Genomic DNA, 20,219 nt, shown 5'->3' on the forward strand with positions numbered 1-20,219 from the left:
CTTTGTGGCTTGGGCTTTACCTTGACTTTGTCTCCTTTAGAATCCCTTCCAGCTTTTCTTTGGGGCATGGGGCGGCGGTGGGGGCCACAGCAATGCAGCAGTGTGCGGGTTTGGTCCGTCCGGGGTTGTCTCGCTGCTTCTTCACACTGTTCCATACTTATGTCTTAATAGAACAGTTTTGTGAAGTTGTGAACATTTTGGTGATGTACAAGAACTATTTCTCAGATTGCATGTCATTTCAACTCCTGTGGTTTTGGATCCTGTCCTTCTAACTGTGAGATCTTGACAAGGCTAACGAATCCTAAGTCCCTGCCTACCAATCTGGACAGTGCTAAAATAACAGTAAGTCTGTCTCATCAACGTATAGAGATCATCCACAGAAACATCAATTTTGTCTTTTTTTTTTTTGTCTTTTAGGTTTTTAAAGACAGTGTAGTCCTGCCTGAATTTCCTGGAACTAGCTCTGCAGACCAGGTTAGCCTCAAACTTCAAGATCTCCTGCCCCTGCCTCCTGAGTACTGGGTTAAATTTGTTTTAATGGCAGCTTGCTGGGTTGTCAAGTGTTAGATGTGTTCTTTCAACAAATAGGTTATTTCCTACAGAATTCTCAGAGGAAACAGATACATGGTCATATGTTTTAGAAAGTGTGTGATACTTCAATTGTTACTAAAGCTCTTTATATAAAGCAATTAGACCATGAAGGAAGAACTTCCCAGGAAGCACAAAGATAAAAACCAACTACACTTAGAAAGTGGTTTATGAAAAATTGTGCACTATGTATTGATCTGTTTAAGTGGACATTCTTCTTTGTGATATCTGCTTCTTATAGATAGTCTCTGTTGTCTGTCAACACGAAAGAGATCATAACTTTCATCTTTCTAATTTATGTTTTCAAAAGTGTGATCAAGATTTTGAACTGGTTACTAGATTTGTGGATGGAAATATAACAGGTTAATGAAGCATGAAACAGTGTTCAAATTGTCATTCCTAGTCTAACACTGAAGTTAATATTTTACTGGCTCTCGTGTTTTCCTGTTCATGCTTACTGAATCCCTTAAATCTCATGATTCAAAGAAATTAATTAACTGGGTTACTATGTGTAAGCATGTCATTTCTGAGAATTAATGTTTCTATAATGATATCTATGTCATTTGTTGCATTGACTAATATTACGGGACAAGGTTGAACCACAAGATTTAGTTAATTTTTAAACATCTCGATCATCTATTATAGATGTGGGAACTTGAGCCTTCTCAAAGGTCAAATGGTGAAATTCCCATGGAAGATTATGGATGAATTTTGTAAGTATCACATGATGTTTCTCAATTTCTTCCTTTTCTATAAAGTTTTCATTGAGCACATAATTCACAAGCAAATGACCTTGACTACCTTCTACACCTTGTTCTTCTGTCTCTATACCTATATGAATGTTTTCAGTGTTGTTAGCTCACCCTCTCTCAGGTTCCCTTTCACATGGGTTATTTAATATAAGAAAGACCACATGAAACACCATCATCGAATACTACAACCTTATGTTAATCATATCATCTTTCATTCAAAGGCTCAAACAGTGAAGTAAGTCTACTGTCTAAATATAGTTTTGGTTTTTAGTGTTTTGAAAATATCTAGAAGATTAATTTGAAATACTATGATCAAACAGTCAAAACTATCTGAAAGCAATATTAAGCAGATAAGAGATCCCAAGTATTAGAGTGTTGATTCCCATTTTGCTTCTTTTTTCCTAGAATATCTCTGGTAGATTTTCTTCTAATTTATATACTGACAGAAATATTTTATTTTTCTTTGTATCCTGAATATGTTTCCTCACCTATAAGAGTATTATAAACACTAGTTCAATATGGAAACAAGAAAATAAATTACTAAATTTACCTTGAATGTGGAATTGTTTGAATATCCTGATAAATGGTACTTAACATATTTAAACTCAGAGTCAGGAATCTCCCTATTACATTTTTCATGCATCATCCCTTAGAGCACTAAGTCCTACTTCCTAATTGTTTGGAGATTGGGGAAGAGAGGTAATTGCATTTCGAATTAATTTTATTACACCATTCATTTCAAGATGTCAAGAAAATTAAATTACTTAAGTACTGACAAGATTGTTCTAAGGGCACTTTGCGTCAAGGTTGTTGATCTGGATTTAATCCCTTCTAATCAGTTGGTAGGAGGAAGACACCGACTTCTAAATGCTATCCTCTACATGAACACCATAATGATTTTGCACTGCCTCCAACCTGTAAACACACACACACAGACACACACACACACACACACACACACACACACAGACACACACACACAGACAGACAGACACACACACACACACACACACACACACACCCCACAGGCAAACAAATCAATAAATGTAAAGCATTTTAAATTGTTTAACATGCAGAAGACATTCTTGTTAGTTCGAGGCTCATGTTTTCTGCTCGTTATCTGGCAGTTCAATGCTGAGCCAGCTCAGGTGTGAGGCAGGCTTCTCTTCAGATTAGCAGTCTGCAGAAGAGACAGGCAGTGAGCACCAGGTGGAAGGCGCTATGAATGTGTGGAGTGTGGAGTGCTTAGAATGGTTCCTTTCCCACCATGCCTACCTAACTCTCCCCTACTCTACTATTCTGCAGCTCCTTTCCACTAATGCTCCAGTTACTGTGGGACCACCCAAGAGGAATTTGTGCTCAAAAGTGCATGGAAGAATGGCAGCTGGAAATCATGCAGGTGAGTTCCCGCGTCCACACTAGGGGAGGGTGTGTGGGGGGGGGCTGAGTGTCTTACCAGCTTTCTACGTGGACCTTTAAGTTGTATCAAGTCATCTGAACCTTCTCAAGCTCTCCAAAACTAAGAAGTCCAGACTAAGTGCTGATGTTTACTTTGTTTTTTCTTTCTCATCACTGACAACATCTTGATTTATCTGAGACCTTCACCACTGGACTTACTCAGGTGTTAGTTAAATCATGGGTTAGTTAAGTTTTGGTAAGCTGTCTTTGTTCTCATTTCAAGAGTATGTTGGAAGTAGGTCATTTAATATAAAAGAAAAAATATTAATTATTTTTTACTTTTTCTTAATATAAAAAAGAAAATTTGATAAATATATTAGATAAAGAAGTTTATGGATGTTGGTAACTAGGTATCTGATTTTATTCCCTTTTTTCTTTTCTTTTACTTTTTGGCAGCGATAGTATTTAAAAATTAGTAAATGATAGTTGTTTCTAGATTCAGTAAAACCAATCACCTTCAAGGAAGTCAACTTCAGGAGGAATACTATACAGAGGTCAGTAAACCTGGGAAATTCTTATACCACAAGAACTTTAATAAAGTTAGAGAAAAGAGTGGCTACAAGAAACCAGCCTTTGGTAGAGAGATAGAGTCATCAACTCAGAGAAAGGACCCAGCGAGATATATAACTTATGTCATTCTTGTCCCTCGCCACAGTCTATGGGAATTCCCGTTACTGAACCCTACTGATGTTACACAAAGAAAGAGCACCTTCTTTTATGCCCATGAGTGACTTGAAAGGGAAATCCCAGTGTTTTCCCGAAAAGGCTTTGAGGAGAAGGAGAACAGAAAGTAGAAAATGAATAATTAACACCGCACTCTCTGCTTCAGCTCCCATTCCTGATGAGTCATCATGCCTAATTTGAATAAGAGTCACTTTTCCCATTCCCTGGACCATTTCATTTTACCTCTTCCAGTACCTCAGCTGAGTGGTGTTTTACAGGGGTGGAACTGATCCTGAATGGACTACAACCATTGCCCCATTTTCAATGTGTTGTTTTTATGTCTATTGCCTAAAAATCTTGGTAGGAATGTAACAAGAAGCACTTGAGAAAGTCTCTTGGGTGGTATTCATAGATTTACTTGTTCTAGTAGGGTAGCAGGAATTCACTCGCACTGTGCCTTGAGTCATATGAGGAAGAATGCCTTAGCCTTTAATGAAACAGAATATGACTGTGTGATCTGATGGAAGTACTGCTGTATTAGGGAATATGCCCTCAAAACTGTGGTTGTCAGAAGTAAAAATACCAGTGAATTATTGTGCGAGTGGTAAGAAGACTTCATTTTGTGATCATAATGTTGTTCCTTGTCTGATAACTTCTGATTATATTAGTGATATAACATAATATAGTAATTAATAAATTCTGTATTGCAGGTTACTTTGCTACTTAAAATAGTCTATAAGATACAGTTATAACCTGGAAGACTGCTTATTCCACTTCGTTAGTCACCTGAAGCTTTAGTTGATCATGATATTGTTATATCAAGTTTGTCACACTTTTGCCTTATGGGATCACAATAAAATCAATAAAATTTCTGGTGATCATCCAATTGCTCTACTTTCTATGTTTTAAATGTGTTCCATTTGGGAGATGATATTTGAGTTTCAAAGTTGATGGAGGAAGTAAACAAAAGATATCTTCTCAGAGGCAGTATAGAGCAAGAAAAATGAGGATCAGATGGATAAAGACCAATTAAGGATAATTGGGCACATGAGAAAGTTTTACTGATTGGCAGTATAGAAAGATACTGAATTAAATTATTGTATCAATATTATCATTATTAAAAACAATTTGGGTTATTGTTAAAAAGCAAATGTTAACACAGATATAAATAATAATAAGTTAACTAAGATATCATAAGAGCAACTTTCTTAGTTACTTTTCTATTGCTGTGACCAAAGAAATTCATAAAAGAAAGAAATTATTTGAGGGTTTGCTTACAGTTTCAGAGGATTGAGTCCATGACCACCATGGCAGAGAACATGACAGCAAGAAATTAGATATGGTACCAGGGCAATAACTGAGAACTTACATATTGAGACAACAACCAGGAGGTAGAAAGGGAGAGCTGAATGTTGGGGCTTTTGAAACCTCAAGTCGCATTCTCAATGACAAATCTCTTTCCACAAAGCCACACCTCCAAATCCTTGCCAACCTATTCCATGAGCTGGGGACAAATCATTGAAATGTATGAGGCTATGTGGACCATTCTTATTTAAACCTCCACACTAACTAATAAGTAACATAATAATAATATGGATTTGAGTATAAACGTAGTTGCATTAAATTGTATTCAAAGAATGTAGACCAGGAGTTTCCATATACTAACCAAAGAAATCTGATATTCAGTCATCTGAACATCTACCCTGAACATCTATCTATATAAGATACCAAGCATAGAGGAATGAAAAGTGAAGGTACCAGTGGTCTCACTACTTAAAAGCCACTCAAATTAGTAGTTATTCCTATGCACCAAGGAAGAAGAAAAATGATTCAATATTCCAAAATGGGAAGGTCTAGATCAATTTCACAAAATATTTTACTCTGAGTATTATCTAAACACACACTGGACTATGAAAGTATTATCTAAGCATACAATAGAGTAAGAAAGAAAGTATTATCTAAGCATACAATAGAGTAAGAAAGAAAGAAAGAAGTAGAACTAAAGAAAAGAGTACCAATAGCGCAGAATGACATATTTAGGGTAATAGTTCGGTACAGCTGTCAGAGAGTGCGTAAGGACAGACAGAATATCAGGTAGTGAAAACACAAGAGACAGAAGGCCAGTGCAATTGTCTTCTGTTTTTCTTTCCATTAAAATATACAAATGACTGGCATATGGAGGTTCATGGAATCTGGACCTTTGAGAATTTGGTAAACCATGGGCAATTTCTCTTCCTTCTAATTTAGCATCACCTGTCAACTTGGTATAGGGTAGAGACATCTAAGAGGAAAGTCTTGATAAGGAGATTCTTTAGATCAAATTGTTCCGTGGACATGCCTATGTGTGCTATCTTGATTGTTACAGTGTGAGAAGTTCTCTCTGGGCAGTACCATTCCCTGGGAAGATGGTCCTGGGCTGTACAGAAAAGCTGGATGGGTGTGAGATGGGGGAAACAGCAAGTACTCCTTCACTGTTTCTTCTTCAAGTACTTGCTTGAGTCCCTGCTATGACTTCCCTAAATGAAGGACTGTGACCATGAGTTGTAAGACATATAACTCCTTGTGCTGTAAGTTGTTCTGGTCAGAGTATTTTCTCACAGCAACAGAAATTATAACTAGAAATCCTTCTATTGCACATTGTAACAGCAAAAGTTTTGATTATGAGATAAAAATTATATGTATAGTCAGTCCCTTATCATTAAAAAATGGAGTCACCTGGGCCTCTCTAGAAATTATACATATAAATCATCCAGGTTTCTGAAAGTTTAAGTGTATTTTCATGATGCTTTCTAAATCACACATGCGCACACACACACACACACACACACACACACACACAACTCTGTATGATTATATTGCATGGCAATTTATGTGAATTATTTTAATTTATTAGGTAATGAAGAATCCCACTAATTTTTTTTTTCAAGTCTCTCACACTCCTAACTTTATTCTATCCTAAATTCTAAGGTCCAGTAAGCACAAAAAATTGTGTCATTTTTGGAAGGACATGTGAAAATTGTTCATCATTTTTTATATTTTTATTTGACAAGAGAGTGAGTAGAGTCCCGAGGGCCCAATTATGAGACATTTGGCCACAGTCTCATTTCTAACGTGAGCCTGAGAACAAACAGTTCAAGTACATACACGACATAGTCCTAGTCTTTTCTTTCTCTTGTTTTGGCAAGGTTGCATAAATGTTTTCAGCGACTGTTGTATTTTTCTGTTTTTATTTTTTCTACTACTGCTGGTAACAGAATATGCATACTTTATTCTCTGATTTAATTTCTCTTGCATAAAAATGCATTTTGTGCAGCGACAGAGCAGAATTGACATATAAGGACAAAAATCAATACCACTGTGGTCTGAGAGCTATGAATCAAGTTTTCTTATTTATTTACACACTATTACCTGAACTAAGAACTAAAATCATTGTGGCACGCATCACTTGTATGCATGTCCATGCACCCATATGTGTGTTCATATGCACTAGCAGTGTCCATGCACTATTAATCAGCTTTATTTTTCAAGTGTTAATAAAATCAAGAGGATTTGCAGCTCGAACATGACATGCATCAGGAGCAATTCTCAAAACAACAACAAAATGATGTTATTCATCGATTTTCCCTTTTGAACTTGGACGTTTTATGTAACAACTGACTTTCCCAACCTTCTCCCTTGTGAATGGTGGTTGCACTCTTTAGAGCAGTCTGAGATGAAGTAAGATGACATTTGATTTTTTTAATGGAGTTTCAATACTTCCTTTTCATGCCCAATTATGCGGAGAACACAGAATTGTAGTAATATATTTATTTTAAAAAAAGAATGAGGAGTAGAAGTAAACATTTCAAAAGAAAATATCTGATTTTAATTACTTCTTAGGAAAAAATCTTATATCAATAAATCAAGTATATTTGCACATGTACACCAAATATTATCTAGAATACCAGGGTATGATTTTCCTTTATATACAATTTCATTTAACAATATCTTAGTATTCCCACAACATATAAAATTACAATCTTTCAAGATTATATTAAAAATATTTTGAATATAATCCATGGATTATATTCTTTTTCTATTAAAAATTGTTATACTCAGGTCTTCTTTCTCAATTATAATTTCTGTGAAATATATCAGTTTAATGAAACCATATACAACCTAAATCTAATAACATATTTTAGCTGACATAAATTGGCTTAAGGAAATACCTGTGATGGAATTATATACATAAATAAATTATTACATTTCCACTTAAAATACTTTTTACATCCTGGACATCAAGCAATGCCAAGTTAAAACTTGAGTATGTTTCAATATCTCTAATAGTACTGTAATACAGTAGTGTACATGTTACTTCAAGGCCTTTAATAGTAATTGAATCACCAGGGAACAATGACTGGTAAAGTACAGAAGTTGAAGTATGGTCTTCAATATTGCTATTGGGTCATTTAAGTGTCTTTGGACTCAGATAAACCCATTTGCTGTCAATGTGGAACTTGTGAATTCAGTCTTATAGAATAGTTGCAATAGAGAGTCTAGGAAGAGATGAGGGGTAGGAATGGAGGGACACATGATGAAGATGGAGAGAAGGGAAGCAGAAAGGGAGGGAGGTATAGAGAGAGAAAGAGAAAAAGAGAAAGAGAGAGAGAGAGAGAGAAAGAGAGAGAGGAGGAAGAAAAGGAGGAGGAGGAGGAAGAGGAGGAAGAGAGTAGGAGGAGGAGAGGCCCTCTTTGCATTTATTGTAGAGAAGGAGAATTTGGCAAAGGAGGGTTAATTTCCTTTGCTTCGTTACTGTTTCTGGAATGGTGGAGGAGCTGGCAGTCATGGTTACAAGCTGTTTATGCTTCAGTGCTCAGATTTCTAGACTACTCTCTTGCCGAGCATTCAGTATCACTGTTCCAAGAGAGAAACAAGGGCTTTGAGCAAGGACTGGCTGTTTCCAGGTATCTTTTGATTTTATTTTTAAATTTGTAATAGTTTTCATCATTGCATATTTTTACATATGTGTCATACTTAGTGCAGTTTCTCCTCTTCTTTTCTAGGATCTGATGTAGCACTAAAGGAAGATCACATACTCAAATAGTATGTACGAGCAAAGAACATCTATTATACCAGCATACACAGGGTCGTTAGGTCGATGGCCCTGGCAGGAGAGTGCAGGCTCCTTTTTTTAAAAAAAAATTTATCATCTTTTTAAAAGCTTCCCCTTCCTCCTACCCTCCAATTCTTTCCTTTTACCCTTGCCTCCTTCCACTCCTCCTCCATCTCCATTCAGATAAGTAAGCACTCCCATGGGAATCAAAGTGAGTCAGGACCAAGTTCCTCCCCTCTGTATCAAGGCTGACCAACGCATTCTAGCATAGGAATAGGTTCCAAAAAGCCAGCTCATGCATCAGGGACAGGTCCTGGTCCCACTGCTAGGGGACCACAAAAGACCAAGCTACACAACTGTCACAAGATGCAAAGAGCTTCAGTTAGTACCATGCAAGCTCCCTAGCTGTCTGCCCAGAGTCTGCGAGTTCCCACAAGCCCAAGTCTGTTGTCTCTGTGGGTTTCCCATTATGATCTTGACGGCCCCTTGCTCATAAAAGCCCTCCACTGACTCTTCAACTGGACTCCTGGATCTCGGCCTGGTGCTTGGCTATGGATCTCTGTATATGCTTCGATCAGTTACTAGAAGAAGGTTTTATGATGACAATTAGGGTAGTCACAAATTTGATTATAGGAGGCCAATTCAGATGCCCTTTCAAGTATTGCTACAAGTCTTAGTTGGGGTCATCCTTGTGGGTTCCTGGAGGTTTCCCTGGTACCAGGTTCTCCCCTAACCTCATAATGGCTTCTCTGTCAAGAATGTCTTTCATTACTCTCCCCTTCGGTCCCACCTTGAACCAGACTATGTTGATCCCTCATGTTCCCATTCCCCCCTCCCCTCCCCTCTACTACCCCGTCCTGCACACTGCCAGTTTACCCAGGATATTTCATCTATTTTCTCTTCACAGGGAGATCCACGGATTCCTCTTCGGGTCTTCCTTGTTACCTTGCTTCTCTTGCTCTGAGGACTGGTTACCCTTTGCTTTACATCTAACATCCACTTATGATTAAATACATACCATGTCTGTCTTTCTGTGTCTGGGTTACCTCACTCGGGATGATTTTTTTATAGTTCCATTCATTTGCCATGTGCAGGCTCCTTTTAAACAGCTAAGGGGAGTTTCAGAGATGGTTAGATCATCTCATACATGACTGGTTAAGCAAACAGCAGTTACATTAGTATACTTTTTATTGGTTGAGGTTTAGTCTCATCATTTTTGGACATACTTGCACAAGCTTGGGCAAATCTGGACATGCCTCAGAAAGGGAATGTAGAATTTGTCCTTGAGACATTGTGATACTGATTTAAGCATTGTGTTTGTTCTTTTTCCCTCATCCCTGAATGTAAGAGTGTTATGGATCAAGATCCCTTTCTTGAGATAGACACCTGTTTTACCCTTCTCAGAGAACTGAAACCTAAATTCAGTTGTGAGAATGGGAGAGTTTAACCCTTTCACATCTCCTGTCCTCCATACTCACTTTTTAATTCCTGCTGATGGTTTCTTATGCTCATGCATCACATATACTCCAGTCCCCTTTTCTTTCCACCTGCCTTAATTAGGGTTTCTATTACTATGATAAACAGCTTGTCCAAAACCAACTAGGGGGAAGTAAAGAATATGTTTCATCTTACAGTTTGAAGTTCATCATCTGGGGAAGCCAGGGTAGAAACTTAAGGCAGTTACATGTAGGCAGGACACAGAGAGTTGGTGAACACTTTTATATTCTTGCATTAATCTTTGTAGATTGTATATGTCTAGGAATTTGTGTGTTTCTTTCAGCTTTTCTAGGATTGAACCATCAAAGGTTCATATATTCTCAAACAATCTTTCAAATTTCACTGGAATCTGTACTAAAAGTTTTTTTTTATTTGGATTTTTATTAAGTTGTGTTCTCTCTCATCTTGGGCAGTATCTTACTGTCTTTACTGCTGCCATGATAAACACCATGACCAAAGTAGCTTATGGACAAAAGAGTTTAGTTTTGCATACAGTTCCAGAGGGTTGCGGTCTATAATGGAGAGGCAAGCATGAGAGAAGTTGGTAGGCATGGCTCTTGAAAGTGGCCTCCTGTGACATACTTTCCGCAGCAAGGCCCAGCGGATTCTCCCTGAACAATGTCACCTGCTATGAATGAACTGTTTAAGTTCCTGAAACCGTGGTGGACATTTCTGTTAAGTGGGGAGCTTAGGCCCCAGCCCCTTGCATCTATCCTAGACCCTGACCCTGAGAGTAATCACTCTGGACTCCAAATCCCAGCAGGCCAGGTCCTGACCCCTCCCTCCCTGGGGTGGGGAGGTCAGGACCATGCCCAAGAATATTTAAGTGACCTCCCAAAAGAGGAACATGTGGTCTCCTTTTCTTCCTCCCTGTTGTCGCATGAGTGTGGCTTCCCAGTTTCCCCACTCAGGGCCACCCGAGAGTGCAGAACTTCCATTAAACCTGGATAGCTCTTAATTTGGCTTGTTTTGATTTGGTTTGACTGGGAATTTGCGTCGGCGGAGAGCTCACATTAGGAAAATATTCCTAATATTTTGAGTTTACAAAATGAGGAAAGATTTAGACATATTAGTAGCTTGTGTCTGTCTTCTGTATTCATTGAGAGTTTGAGAAACACTCATATTGCTGATAAACGAGCAGATGGAATGCTGTCTCTGTCCTTTGGAACAGCTCTTCTACAGCTATTCTCACCACTGTACCCCCAGTGCACTTCATCTTTACTATGAATTTAAAAAATCACCTTCAGTGATTGAGTGGCGGTGGGTGTGAGGGTGCTTGCAAGTGCCGTGACGCACAAATAGAATGTAAAGGACAGTGAGTGTGAGTTAGTTATCTCTTTCTACCCTGCAGGTTCTGGGAATTGAACTCAGATGTCTTGCTGGCCCAATGAGCCATTTTTTTCCCCAGTACTTGCCACACTTCGGAGGTCTTCTAAGTATTGGAAATCATACTGGTGGGACACAATTGTAGATGTCACATAGACTTCCAGAGCTTCTGAGTTCTGAATTTCTACAATGGCTATGAAAGGCAGATAGGTGGCCCAGACATTGGTGCCTCTACCAACTTCAGGTTCGGGCTATACATCTTCAAAGTTATTCTCAGTTGGTGAGATTGGTGTTCTACCACGGATGGTAAAGATGTATACTCCTCTGCACCTTATTGCCTGCTATGTGCTGCCTGTCACCTGAATCTGTTGGGAAGTCAGCATTTGTCTACCTCATTGTCTAGAATCGCTTACTAGGTTTGTTTCTCATTGTGTGGTTATGACAGGTTAAATTTAGGCTCATTAGCCAATGCTTGTTCCCTGTTCTCAGACCCCTAAGGTAGTCCAACTTTCAATAGTAGATTCACCCTTAGGAGGGCACTTTGCCATTACTCTGAGTCATACAAAATGATTTGCTCTCCATTGAGGATCCATCCACAAGAGAAATGACTGTTTTATCAAATGCTGCAACTACATTTGGGATTGTAAGGCTGAAGTCTCATCCCAGTCAGAGACTAGGACTCCCAGGCTATTTCACAAGGCTACCGAAACTACCTTTAGGAAATGTGACATTACTTAATTAATGTGTGTGTGCATGTGTGTGTGCGCGTGCGCGCATTTTGAGTAAAAAATGTGCACATGGGTGTCATTCACACACCTGTTAAGGTCAAAGGACAACTTACAGAAGTAAGGTCTCTCCTACCATGTGGTGCCTGGAGATCAGACTTAGGTCATCGTGCTTGACAGCCAGTGCCTTCAATGTCCCAGATGTCTCACTGACTCGATGAGGTTTCTGTTTTCCCCCAACCCATTTTGCCACCATCCTGTTGCCTCATGGATGGAACTGTGTTTATCTTGGATTTCTTTTCTGTGTCTGCGTTGACTATCTGTCTTCTGCTCCGCACTCTTCAGATAGCTTATCCTTACCTTGGTGAATTTCTAAAGCTCTTTCTTTTTATCTCTGGAAAACTATTTGTTTCTAATTACAGTTCTTCAGCTGCAGAAGGCATTGTCCGTTACCTGCAGGCACACACCCACCACAATGTTTTCTCACTCTTTATATCACTTTTGGTTGCTTTTGATCCACTTCTCTGAGGAGAAAGCCCTAACTTATATAGCTACCAGCAACTTTATTTTCCTTTTAAAAATTATTTCACATTTTAAATCATAAGATGAATTATCTATTTTATTTTGGATAGAATTGCAGATGATATAATTCTAGAAGATTTCATATTTCCATTAGTCATTTATTTTCTTCAACATTAATTTTCTAACAATGCAGCAATTTCATTTATCCTTTTATACAAGTCAATAGACATTGATTCATTTTAGAACAACCAGTGATGTAGGAACTTTTTGTTTACTTCATTCAGAATCTGAACAAAACAAGAGTTAGAGAGTTTGGCCCGCAAGATGCTTCAATATGCTTCTGTGGAGCTTGATGAAATGAGTTTAATTACTGGGTCTCACAAGGTTGAAAGAGAAAACGGACTCTTTCAATTTGAACTCTGACCTCTGCATGTATGCACTCACTCCAATAAATAAATAAATTTTAAAAGGAAAAGTTAATTTATCTCATGATATTTCAGAATCTGACCAAGTGAACAATATTTTAGACATATACATATACGCAAATACTAATATATGTATACATTTCTAGATGTAGAAAAATTCTAGATGTAAACAGAACCTTTTGATATTTAAGCATTTCATTTAGAAGCTTATATATGTACACCAAACTATTACCTAGCTTGTTTATAATCCTAAGGCAAATGAATTACCATAATGGCTGTTGACATATGCCTATGTTCAGAATAAAAATCACATTCTGATGATATTGCCAGAAGTCTTCATTATACCTAAATCTTGTACTATAATGGTATTCAACCAAAGTTGTTGAGCCAAGTTTAGAAACACATAATTTCATTTTTCACACTAAATGTCACATCTCCCTGATTTAGCACTCTGTTGTCTCATCACACAACACAGAATAATATCTCCCCTGCTAGGTTAATGTTATTTATTTAGCCTTGTATTGTATGTACTCAATAAATGTTTTTGACATTGCATTCGTTATGTGTCTGCATTGTAATTTTCTTGATAAAATTAGTATATATTGTTTTCTTTGTTTGCAATATATAATCACCAATATTTTACAAAAGTATTATCTAAGGAATAAAGACATGGGAAAAATCAAGGGATTCCCTCTTAGAAATACAGATTTTTGATGCTTAGTTCAGGTTTATAAATTCAAAATATTCTACATAAGAGGTACTGAAACATTTATTTAAGAAAATAATTTAGTGTGTTTTTATGTAAATTAGATGTAGAAAGACACTGCCAAAAGTGTACCTTTTTAACTGAACAAAAAACCAATATTATTATAGTATTGTTATGTTTATGTGTTTGTTGACTGATACAATAACCATGAAAATGTATCTTGTTTTTTGCCAAATTAATCAGAAAATTTCCAGGGAGAAGAAGATGATGAACAATAACCAGCTATAGACTGTTAGAATCTCCAAGAAAGAAAATATGAAGAAACTGGAAATTAGGCATCCTATGAAGTGGGTGATGATGCAGAGACTGAGTCCAATAACAAAGAGAAGTAGGAAAGTTTAGGAAGTAGAACAGAAGCAAGAGACTTCTTAGCCCACACAGTTAGTCCTCAGCTCCAAGTGCTGGGTTAAAGAACTGTAGTGGGTTTCCTTCACTGCTTACAACAAAGAGACAGCCACAGAAGCATCACTGGGAAACACCAGCTAAAGGACAGTATATGTCAACTTGTCTTACTGGGCGCTGAGCGAAAATGCAACCTGTACACACCTGGGAACTGCTTCTAGTACATGATGCACAGTAAGTGTTAACAAACACATGATAATGGAATTGCTTTTTTTGTAGTCTGTCTACTATAAAAGAGTAAAAGTGGAAATCAAAAGTAAGAGAAGCAACAGCAAACATACAAATTCAAAGAAATTGCAAATGAAAAGGCCATTGAAGAAATCAGGTTGGAAATTGAAGAATCCCTACAATTACACAAAAATGAAGAAACAGTACACTAGAACATATGAGATAAAATGAAAACAGTTCTAGCAAAAAAATAAAATTATAAGCTAATCTCCCTGGTGAATACAATGTAGAAGTTCTTAAGGAAATACTGGCAGAATGTGTTCAACAACTCATTAACATATCACTCACCATGATCAAGTTGACTTCAAATCAGAAGTGGCCCAATATATAAAATACAGTACAATACAGTATATAAATGGAATTAATGGAGAAGAACTATATAATTACCTCACAAGATGCAGATTAGATCTTTGACAAATATCACTTCTTTTCATATCCTTGAAAATATTAGGAAGAGAAGGAAGACACTCAACCTAAAAATGGCAATAAATGGATTTTTTAGCCAGCATTATAATAAATAGAGAAAAACTCAAATCATTTCAATGAAAATCAGGAATGAGAAAGGGTTGCCATATTCTCCACTGTCCCATTCAATAAAATTCTTAAAGTTTTAGTTAACAATTAGACATAAGAAACAAAAAGGAATAAAAACTAGAAATCAAAAAGCCGTATTATCCCTCTCTATAGATGATGGGGTCATATACGTAAGAGATGTTAATGGATCCACCATAAAATCCTTAGAACCGAAGAACTCATTCAGCAAAGTATCAGGTAACAAATCTTACATACAAAAGTCAGAATTGGTAGCTTTCATATATACAAATGATGGACACACTAAGAAGGAAATTAGGAAAAATAGTCTCATGCACAATAATTTATAAGAAATAATAAGGGCAAGAGAGATGGCTCAGCCATTAAAGACTAGGCTCATAACCAAAATTAAAAGAGAAATTATAAAAGTATAAAATAAAACCCCAATGCCCAATCTTAGTCAGAGAAGTGAGCAATTTCCACAATAAAAGATAATATTAAAGAATAATAGTTATTGAAACCTAGAAGGTAGGAAGACAAGCCTTGCTATAAGTGGACAAAATTAACAGCATGAGGTTATCTGTGTTGGCAAATGTCAACTACAGATTCAACATACTCTTCATCAAAATTAAAATTACATTAGTCACAGAAAATAATCTTAAAATGTACATGGAAGAGGAAGAAAAAAATAACTATCATCCACCATCATCCCTGTTGAAAGAGCCTAAACAACCCTGAGCAAAACCAACAATGTTGAAAGTAAACAGCTCCATACTTTAGGTTATACTGTAGAACCATAATATCCAAAAGAGCATAGAACAAAAGCAAACATGTAGAAAAGCAAATATCGAGGTAGGGAAGGATTAGAAAAAAAGCAAAATAAAACAGTATCAAAACCACAACTTTGAGTTCAGATAGTATCTTTAAAAATGGTCCTGGGAAAATTCAGTACCAACAATAAAAGAACAAAAATAGAACCTTATCCTTCAGCTTGCGCATGCATTAACTCAAAATGGATCCAGTATTTTCATGTAAGACATGGAACCCTGAAGCTGCTAAAGGAGCACCTTTGTAAACCACTTCAAGATAAAGGCATAGGCAAAGACTTTCTGAAAAGATTACATATAGCACAGCAAGCAATGCTAATTGTTGAGAAATGGAGCTATATAGAAATAAAAAATTCTACACAGGAAAAAAATGCAATCCACCATATAAATATACATGCTAGAAATGGCAGAAAAACTTTGCTATTTTTGTATTTGCTAGAGGATTCATAGCAAAAATCTGTAAAGAGCTTAAAAAGTAAATACATAAAACTAAACAGTCTGTTTCATAAATGAATAATGAAATAAACAGACTGTTCTCAAGGGAAGAAATAAAAATAGCCAATAATCATATGAAAAGTATTTAACATCCACACACATAAGGGAATTTCAAATTAAAATCACACTGAGATCCCTTTTCATCACTGTCAGATTATTATTATCAAGTAAATAACAATGACAACCAAGACAATGCTGGTGAGGATTTGGGTGTTTGGAGGAGAAGGAACCCACATATACCACTGGTAGCAATCCAAAAGAGTATAATTGTTCTGGCAATCAGTGTAGATAGGCCCACTGCTTTTACCCTGTGCTTGAATCTGCATGTTATAATACTGACCTGTTAGGTAAGGTGTGCCCACTTTGTAAGAGTAACGTGGTGGTTATATGGTAATAACCACTTTATGATCATATTTGCAAACTGTTGTGCAAATGGATTCCATCATTAACACTGTAAATCTTGTCTAAAGCCCATGGTTTAGGGCAAGTGTCAGGCTCCGGGGCAGCATGTACTATTATTATTTTACTAAATGGTCATGCTGTTTAACAGCCTTCTAAATGTCCATACCTTAGACTTCAGCTATTAACAGTGGACAATAGTCAGGTCAGAAACTCACAGGCAGTCAAAGTATTTGTTGTACCCAAGTTGCAACCCCCAGAGAGACCATCAGGATCCAGTCAAGTCCAGATGCAAAAGCAGGGTTAATTCAGTGTACTATTCAGCCAGCTGGGGTCTCGTCTACTACGCGATGCAGCTCAGTAGGGAAGAGACCTCCTCATCATTTGGGGTTGACATTATATAGGCAAAAACTGCAAGCCAGGTTCATTTTGTGTCAAGGCAGTTGGTCTTACATAACAGCAGGTGTGTCTTATCTCTAATAAACCCCCTCCCCAAAGTGGGGCACCCTCTCCCCAATGCTCCAAAGCAGTAGACTTTTTCTGCTCCCTGATAGACCACAGAGCTAGGTGTTAAGTGGTGGCCTACTGCCAGAATGCCAGGAGCACTTTGTGGTTTGCGCTTTGAGCTCAGTGTCTTAGTTAGACATCCTGTTTTCAACCAGCCCTAGACATCTTGCCTTTGAAACCAGTGTCCTAATGAGCTACTAAGCAAGCAAAAAGTTCCTTAAAATTTACCATGTCCTTACAGTATTGTGAAATGACTATGATGCCTGGACCCTAAAGGGAACATCATTATCACACATTTCTTCCCCATTGTCTTGTCAAGACGTAGAGAATGATGAGGAAGAGAAAGAAGAAAGAATGAGGAAACTACAAGGAAGTGAGACATTCAGAATATGGTCCCCCGGCCTGAAACGGCTACAGCAAGCATAAACTTACAGCGTCTGTGGTTATCTGTACATGATCCAAACAAGATCAGTCTAGCCAAAATTCGACTGTGGATGAGAGGCATCATGATGTCTCATGTCTAGTTGAGGACCTACTGGCAGCTGATAGCTGCTGGAGCGGGAGATTAACCTTTAGGAATGTGGCCACTGGTATGTTGCCCATGCTCAAGTAGATGGTTCCAGTCTTATGCAGATATGGTCAGGACAATTTGGACACAGTCTGTTATGAGAAAAAAAAGGGTGGAGATGAAGTTAGGAGAAGAATGTATTGAGGAGGGATGGAGGAGTTAGATGGGGAATGAATAACATTATACTTCGTTGATCCAATCATATATATATATATACATACATATATATATATATATATATATATATATATACATGGATTATCAAAGTACAAATTTTTATGAGAAATCAGTACAAAGATTGAAGGGTAGGGTAGCAGGTCCCAATCCACTCTAGGGTTTGAAAACATGCCAAAACCTACCAATCCCTGATCTTGAAGTCCTACCAATCTCTGGGTTTGAAATTCCACCAATCCCCACCCTGGAAATCTCTACCCTGGAAAACTACTAACCTAAGAATTTATATACAAGACTGACTCGTGCTCAGTTTACTGCGGCTTCTTACTTGAGTAGAGGCAGCCACTGTCTTGTGTATTTCTAAATAAATCTCTTGTGTGAGGTTTGTTGTGCAGTGTGATTTGGGGTATTCCTTGACTCCTGACTGCCAGGATACCTGTAGCCCTAGAGCTGCGACTCTTGCATGGGGGACACTATTCCTCTCAGAGCTACAGCACTTTAACTGGGGAAGCCTTTCCCATAAAGTTGTAACACAGGAAACCTTCAGAAAGCTGAACTAATTCCATGGCATCAAGCTATATTGCTCCTGAAATACCCAAATCAGACTAGGTTGATACAGTACAAAGAAACTCACATGTCTAACATCATTGTGACACTATTCCTAATAGTCAAGAAATAGGAGCAGCATGTGTGTCCATTCACAGATCAAATGATAAAGAAAATGTAGTGTTCTATACACATGGAGGACATTATTATCATTGTGTAGCAGTATCCTCTGAGGTTAAAATCTTCCATCTCAGGGAGAAACTTCTTACGATACAGAGTATAATGGGAAATAGCAGGATGTTTTAGTAAGAGTGGAAACAAACCACCTGCAGGGAGGCTCCCTTAAGAAAAGTAGTAAACAACTCTAAGCAGCTTCAGAAATTCCCTGATAATGACCAGAATCATTAGGCCCCTCCCTTCTCAAGAGAGCATAAGAGGAAAATACTGCTTACAGTATTTTCTGTCAGACCCACCTAGCCACCCGGGAGAAGCACATCAAACTCAGTGGGCATGGAAGAAGCAAAGACTGACAGAAATGACTAGAAGAAACAAAAGCTAGCCAAGTTACCCAGAAGAGGGCCAGCCCAATGGAGCTACTGGGAAAGGACTTCTTCACCCTGTGTTCTGCCTGTAAACTGTACAATGTGGTTCAGGTTTCTAGTTTCTGAGAGCTATCACCCATTCTGTTGTGGGTTTTGTTGATGCTGTGGGTTTTGTTTCTGCTCCTGTAAGTAACCCCTCTCTCATATTCTTGGAAGTAACTGCAATAAAACTCAAATTGGTCTTTGGTGGTATCCCTAGTTTTGTCTGTTGATGGCCTTCTGGGATGAGTAGGATATTTTGTTTTATTTGTTTGTGTGTGTGTGTGTGTGTGTGTGTGTGTGTGCGTGTGTCTGTTTTGCATCTACCGAGAAAACGTCTGCTATGCAATATTAAGTAATAAAACCAACCTTAGAAAGAAAACTTTCTTCTTTTCTCTCATACATGGAGCCTAGAGTTTTAGACACATATGCAAAAGTCACATACGTGAAAGTAAAATAAGACCAGGGGAGAAGAAGACACATCATCAAACTTTAACTTCAAATATGCAATCCCATTCTAGTTTTGAATATTAGTTTTATAAATTCAGATGTGGAAAGAGGTGATTTAAGGACATTGAACTGGTACAAGGCAAATGGGTTTTAAGTAGCTGCTAGAAAACGCCATATGAATTGATAATATGAAATGGCTGCCAGAACGGAGAACTTGTTTTTACCTTAGCCACAATGCTTTAGTAAAATCAGTTAGAAAAAAAATCACCATAATAACATAATGACATCCTCATTGCACAATTTTAATTGCTTACCAGTTCCTTGCAGGCTTTGGCTACATACATGCATCATCATTCAAACTGCCTAATTGTAACATGCACAAGATTATTCAGACGTAGTTTTTCTATCTGATACTCTATCATAAAGTGTGGCGTTTGGCTTTGCTAAATATAGTAAAATGCTTACAGCAAGAAAAATAGTATCCAGACTTTGTTTCATACATGCCTCTGGCGTACAAGGACACATCTGGAGATGAGATTCCAAACAACATGGAGTTTAAAATGATATGTTCTGCCAGGAAGAGAAGCTGCTTTAGAAAACATGAGAGCTGTTTTTCTGTGCTTGAGGGATTATTTTGTGGGAGTCTGTAGTATCGTTCCAATTTTTCATTGTTTGTTTCTAGAGATTCCAATGAGAT

At 37.6% G+C, this 20,219-nt stretch overlaps 2 long non-coding RNA genes across 3 annotated transcripts in view; both read left to right on the forward strand.

Moving 5' to 3' along the window:
* LOC125392829 (uncharacterized) overlaps positions 1 to 20,219 on the forward strand; it is a 36,729-nt gene that overhangs the window by 7,625 nt on the left and 8,885 nt on the right. For both annotated transcript variants that reach the window (XR_015000640.1, XR_015000639.1), the window contains exons 2-4: positions 418 to 474; positions 1,234 to 1,301; positions 2,646 to 2,739. This is a non-coding gene — a long non-coding RNA (uncharacterized LOC125392829). The remainder of the gene's footprint in view (positions 1 to 417; positions 475 to 1,233; positions 1,302 to 2,645; positions 2,740 to 20,219) is intronic.
* Positions 8,280 to 9,581, forward strand: LOC146895703 (uncharacterized). Its single transcript, XR_015000642.1, has 3 exons — positions 8,280 to 8,404; positions 8,504 to 8,543; positions 9,461 to 9,581. It is a non-coding gene; the product is annotated as an uncharacterized LOC146895703 (long non-coding RNA).

This window comes from Myodes glareolus, chromosome 2, assembly GCF_982192425.1.
Source record: "Myodes glareolus chromosome 2, mMyoGla1.1, whole genome shotgun sequence".
Taxonomy (NCBI): domain Eukaryota; kingdom Metazoa; phylum Chordata; class Mammalia; order Rodentia; family Cricetidae; genus Myodes; species Myodes glareolus.